The sequence below is a fragment of the Chamaea fasciata genome, unplaced genomic scaffold, assembly GCF_029207755.1.
Source record: "Chamaea fasciata isolate MVZ Bird 193981 ecotype frontalis unplaced genomic scaffold, bChaFas1.0.hap1 SCAF_1, whole genome shotgun sequence".
Classification (NCBI taxonomy): domain Eukaryota; kingdom Metazoa; phylum Chordata; class Aves; order Passeriformes; family Sylviidae; genus Chamaea; species Chamaea fasciata.
Window position 1 is genome coordinate 111,639,598 of NW_027094086.1, and position 6,876 is coordinate 111,646,473.

Genomic DNA, 6,876 nt, shown 5'->3' on the forward strand with positions numbered 1-6,876 from the left:
GTATGAAGAAATGATCAGCACAAAGATCAACATAAACCTCAAAAAAAGAAAAAAATCACACACACACACAAAAAATAATCAAACCCAAAACAACTACAACAAAAATATTTGTGGACATAAAAGGGCTCCAAAACATAGGGATACCATAACAAAAGCTTCATCACAGAGAAAATGAAACATAGTACCATGGAATCACTTGGGTGGCAAAAGACCTCCAAGATCATTGAGTTCAACCATTTACCTAACACTGATGACATTAAATCATGTCCCCAAGTGTCACAACATCAGAAGCTCCAGGACCTTAATGGTCCAGAGTGACTTGGTAGGTGGGAGAATGAGAGGCATTCATGTTTTACAGATGGGTAAGAAAGGGGCTGTGAAAGACAAAGTAGCTTAAGAGAAAGGACACTGAAAAACATTTAAATGAAGATTTTTTTTTTTTAAATGTGTGGCCTTCTGCAAAAATTTAGACTTAGTTACTGAATATCACCACATAATAGTTGCGTATGCATATTTATTCTTGTGAAAGCAAGCCAAACACTACTGAAGTTGAATACACAGCTTATATGTATCTACCCCAATATGAAACCATACAATCTTTACCTTACAGTAATTTATACTCTAAAATATATTTTGAAAATCTGTAACACATATCTTAAATCCGACTATGTAATTAGAGAGATCTGTGTTTGCTTAGCAGAGGAAGCAGGACAGTGGTGCTTCCTCATTCCCTCTCTGCCATCCTAATGTCCTATTGTCACTGCACATGGCTTCTGTGTTCCTCACACACTGAAGAAAAGAATGAATACGAGGAAACAGCCTGCAGGAAACAGTCTGTGTTTGACTATCCTTTCATGCCCATTTTGCTTTGTGGAGGTACCTCTGGCTTAATAGGGGTTTCACTTGATTTAGTCCAAGTCAAGTGAAGAATCAGCTCATATACCTATCCAACATGGCCTTAACATTCCTGACTAACCTTCTGAATGCCTGTCCAAAGGCAAAACAAAGCAACTGGAGATTTCAGATGCAATGTCAATGTAATATGATGTGAGCCAGACAAATGCTTCAACTCATCTTGATCTCTTTCCAAACTATGGAACACTGCATTAATAAATATCAATACTCATTTCAAAACCTTCAGAGTACTTGGCTAATACTTTGATTGTAGTCACACAGTCAAGTGTTAGCAAATTTTCATCTTAAAGATAGATGCTGCGTTGGCAGTTTGCAAAGAGTCTAGAGAAAAAAATGAAACCAAACACAGGAAACCCTAATGATAAACAGAATGCTGGACAAGTATAAAGTTTTTTGGGGAAAAAAACCCCACCCTGATTTTCTTAGAAAACATGTAATGTTGAATAAATCAAGAATTTTTCTTTCCTTACTTTCTTCGGTACTTTTACTCACTCAGGTATATTTGCTGGGAATCAGTTTCATAGAACAGTATTTCCCCAAATTAAGATTAGATCCTTTTTCTTTATCCTGTCAAGATTCTTACCAAAGTAACGAGAAATTGTTTTTACAGTCCACGAGATGGAAGATTTATTCCTTTATTACAAGTAAATAAATTTAATAAAAAATCAGTTAATCCTCCACTACATCCATAGATATACAGGGATTAAGAACCAAGCAGAAGCCTTTTCCCTGTGTTTAGCATCACTGAGTGAAGGGCAGGGATGAGAACCTAGGAGGGTGCCATGAACAGGACAAGAATGGAGCATCTGTTCCTGTAGGGATTTTTCTCTCCTCCCACGCATTAAAGAGAGAGATGCACATAAAGTGTGTACAGTGCTTATTTCAAACAGTCAGGCAAAGGACCATGACGGCTCTGTCCCATTGTTGTGTATCTCAAGGACAGCTACAAATGCCTTGTGCTGAGATGTGATGTTCTCCCCTCATGCCACGGTATCCCCCTCCCTAGTCTTCAAATGTTGCCTTATGTGTTAAAAATGTGTCTCAACAACCGTATTCTTGGCACTCTGCAGGCAGTTCTGCTTGTTGTTTTTGTGCATCACATCTCTTAGTACAACATAAGGACAGATCTCACCAGGACTTAAATAAAAGCCAAAACACCCCAAAACAACCAGGCCTCTTTCCACGCTAAAGAACCTTCATAATTCTGCTTACTGAATATATTATTTCTTTTAGATTTGCTTTCAAGTGAGAACTCTCAACTCTTAATGCCCATATTTTGCCTCTTATCATACTAATAACCTTTTTTTTGGTTTTCTGTTAGACATCTTAAAACATTTTACAGCTATTCTAAGGCAGTTTCTCACATGGTCAATTTTTGTTTATTTTCTGTTTGGGCTATGTTTTTCTACCAATTCACAGAGAGTACAGTACAGGTTAGTCATACATTCATAACTTGATCATACTAACCAAAGTCATCCATTTATGCAGTTCTGAGGAGGCGGATGATTTTATTGACTCATTCAGGCAAATTTATTGAAAAGTACATCATCCTCACCAAAGATATCGTTCACAGCAAGAGTAATATGGAAAAGAATATCCTCCTCCAACATATGAAACAACATACCATTTAGTTAAAATTGTGATTTCTAACCCAGTAGTTTAAGGAAGTACACATATGTATTTTTGAACCCTGTAGGGCTTCAAAGATTAGACTGTGAAAGGGAAAATATGAGGAAATCACATGTATCACTCTTATTTTGTGGTAAATGGAAGATACTTTACCTTATTGTTCCTACTGAAGACAGAGCAAACAAAAAATTCTTCACGGATACCTTGAGACAACAAGCATGAGGTAGCTGCCACACCACAAACAGAGGTCCTTTCTTGTTTTATGTTAGCCTATCCAAGTATCCATGCCATCTGGCAACCAAAAAGCCGCTATAAAGAAAACCAGACACTTGAGAAACAGCCATGCAGCTCCTTGAGGCAAAGAACTCACTGAAAAAGCAGAATTGTTAATAAAACACAAGAAAGTACCTGCTGCTGACTGCCTCTACAGTAATCTGAAAAATTATTCATTCGTATATATTTTTTCTGAATAAACAGTATGGTATTAGAGAACCAAAACAAACAAACAAACAAACCAATCCACCTCAGACATTTCTCTCTTGGAAGAAATTATCCTGCTCAAACCAATAGAACAATTGTAATTACACCACATAGCCCTGAAAGAGCTGAAAGTGCTTTAAGAGAGAATATATCTGGTCTCCCAATGGAAAATGAGGACACTCAGATCTTGGCTGATCAGACCCTTCCTAGTTATCTTCTATAAATTCACAGTAAGCACACATTTTTAATCATCAATGAGACATGTTAAGCACATTTTAAATCCCACTGATTCCAAGTAAATTTAAGGATGCACTTAAACATATATTTAAGATGCTCTGGTAACAAATTCAGATTCAAGAAGGCAAACATTGCCTATGTGAAATAAACCAGTTTTTGTCTCCTTTGCAGCAGACCATAATATACTGCTTCACAGTTAGCTAGTCTTGACCATCCTTCAAAATTTACAGGGCAGTATATAGAAAATAAATTTAGAAATAAGTGGTATATAGCTGCACGGTCTGCAGAGCTTATATTACCAACCAGCACAAACCATAACTGGATGAATGCCAAGATCTATACTTGGTCAAGTGAAAAAGAGAAATGTGATATACAAAACTGGTTAGAGTCCAGTATTTCTTAGGAATAATCCCAGTAAGGCTCCTGAGACGTGTTTGTTATTCTTAAATATTATCTATACAGTTTATAACAACTAATTTCAGCATACAGATTGAAATATAAATTCTATGCTAAAGTAATCCATTTGCAAATTGTGCTATTGCAACTATTCAGGTAAGTCATACAGTATTTTTTTAATTTCTTCACAGAATAACTTGAATGTTGTAAACAAGATCAGTAATTTACTTTCAAGATTGAGTTTCAGATGACTGGCTGTTAATACTACAAAAAATCCACTTTCAAAAATCATTACCAACTTCTTGAATGCTTTCTGAACATTAACTGCCCACAAATTCTGATCAGCAAGTAATGACAAATCACCCTGTCTTTCTCCTTTAAAGGTATAGTTTTATCTGTTTGAATACATTACAGCCAAAGGCAACAAAACATCTTTTTGGAAATTTTATGTATTCTGCTTCTTCACTGCTGCCTTTTCAAAGGGAAGCTTTTGCACAGCAAGCTACAAGTACGTACTGAGCACAGTGACCTCTGTAATTTCGATTTCAACAACAAGGTCAACATTGTTAAAAAGCTGGTTTTGCCTTAAAGGCAGAAGTCTCTCTAAGAACCTCAACTGGATGTTTTAAATGTAATTGAACTATAAGAATTCATTTCCATAGGCTTATGAGGAAAATGCCTTCTAAATCTGCAACCAATTTTATAGCATTTGGCCACTGACAATAGATGCAGACAGGGAAGCTGGACCATTACTTTTTGAATTTCATACACTGCTAACTCAGACAAAAGTTTTTATGTGAAGAGAGACAGGCAACAAGGAGCCCCCTATTAAGAACAAGCACAGCATAGTCCAAACATATCAGAAAGCAAAAAGGCACAGAATGTGAGAGACTCCACTCCTGGAATCATCAGCCAGCTGTGCACAGGAGATGTCTTTCCCTGTTGATGCCTCCTTGGTCTGCACAGCACAGCTGACACAGCTGACTCCCTCCCAGAATCTGCCCTTTGGCATCATACCAGGGCAGCTCACAGAGGGGTAGAGAGCTTGCCTGTATTAGAAAATGACATTATTTCACCAGTGAGATGCTTCTGCAGTTTACTCTTGCGCATATGTGTAGTTAAGCTGTGGGCAGTGCTGTTCCCAGTTACAAGGATTGTAACAATCATCAGCTGAAAAATTATTATTTCTCATCATAGTTGAGGGACCTGTTTCTTTATTACCTCTGTATTGTGTAGTCATACCTATCTCTGCAAGGGTAACGGCCACTGAGTATAACAGTATCAAATAAAAAACTTTAACTTCAAAACTTACCATCTGATAGTAGGGAAGACTTTATATTTAATGTCCTTGGCTAAATAGCTACAGGTTGGGTGAGGCAGGAGAAAATGAGGCTTTAATGTTTGCTAGGCATCATTAACATATGTTCCTGTTCACAGCTACGTTTTGGAAAATGCTAGATAGAGTAGTTTTCCCTATACACTCACATGATCATTTTGGCAGACAGAAATTTATTTCACAGGGTACGAAAGGAAAAAATGTATCACTGATTTCCCCCCTGCTTTTCTACGGTTGCTTCATTACAGCTTTCCTAAATTTCTTCTTCCTATCACGCTGTACAGCTAACTCTATGAATAATTTGAGACACTCTATCAGCACACTGCAGTTGATGAAGGCTTGATTGTCTCAACATTTTTGCTTCCATCCTGATTTTTTTGTAACCTAACCTGAGAGCACGATGACCAAGCATTTCCATTTTCACTTTCTTCTCTGCAGCTCCAGAGACAGAAATAAAATGGAGAGGGGGCAGAATGGGAGGGGGGGGGGATGCTTGCTGCTGAAGGTAGAAAACACATCACACAACCATCATCAAAACTTCATGTGTGACAATCTGCTAAATGAAACCTCGGGGAATTTTAACTATACACATCCCTTCACAGGTACACAGCAAAATCCTCCATGACAAGAGGATGAGGCAGTGAAAGCCACCTTAAAAAGACTCCAGAATTGAATGGCTGTCAGGGGAAGGAGGAGGGGAGGAAGAAACGAGGTGACCTCTCTTTGACTGTGAATAATCCTTGGTCGCTTTATAATTACCAGATTTTTTTTTTTTCCCCAGATAGGAATATTAGCCTCTATAACAGTAAAAAAACAGGAAAAATTGCAGCATCTTTTCTCAACATCAATATGTTCCTAACTCAACACAAAGCAGCAAGCTTTTATTATCATACTTCTTTGTAGCCTTTTATTTTCTACTGCTTACATGTATTTAAATATTACTTCTGTCATCTACATTCTAATTTCAAAAAAGTCCTAGGGTTATATTATTTGCCTACCTCCACTGAACATAGTTCACATATAAACAATATTATAAGGAACATAACTTAAAATAACAAGCAACATAAGATAGTTTAAAACTCTCATTACTTTTAGTGCCTCTGCAAGTGAGGTGTTTAAAGTTAATTCATCAAATTTCAGTGATTTCTCCCTTTTTAATAAAGTTTCACAAAAATCTAAAAACTACACACCAGGATAAATAGCAATCCATCTCTCATATTATAAGCAATATTATCCCTTTTGATTGAAGTAGGTGGCTGAAATTTGGACTCTTAGAGGTTGTTTCTGTTAGGAAATGCATTCCAGAATCTGTTGGGGTTCTTGGTGTGTTTTTCCCTTTCTTTTTGAACATGAACTCAACCTGCAGCTGAGCTGATCTGTTTACTGTCACTGAGAAGTCGTTCCCATCCCACTCTTTCCAAATTCAAACTTTACCCTTCTTCTCCCCTTACTCTCTGGTCAGTTCTGTTCCCTACCCTTTGCATTGGCTCTGCTGCTTGTTAAACACATGCCACGAGCTGATTCAGCTCATTAAATTAGCAGCGCTATTCAGCCATTTCAGTAATCCATTTTTCTGTGTTTTTGTGATTTAAGTCAGTTGACCCAACAACGATGACAACCAGAGATAACAGGTGAAGGCACTTCACAGCAGGCCATAAGGAGGCCTTGCAGGGTCATGCAGAAATGTTTTCTTCTTGGCCTCTTTTCACCAGCATTCATCTATTCAGTGGTCCCTGTTTACTGGATAATGCATCAACATCAAAACTTTGCCAGTCTTCTGCACCTAGATTCTGCCTATGACAAAATACTTCTGATCAATAATCGTGCATCTGTGGTGACAGACACATCCAATTCAGCACATGGCTACCGTCTTTCACTTATTT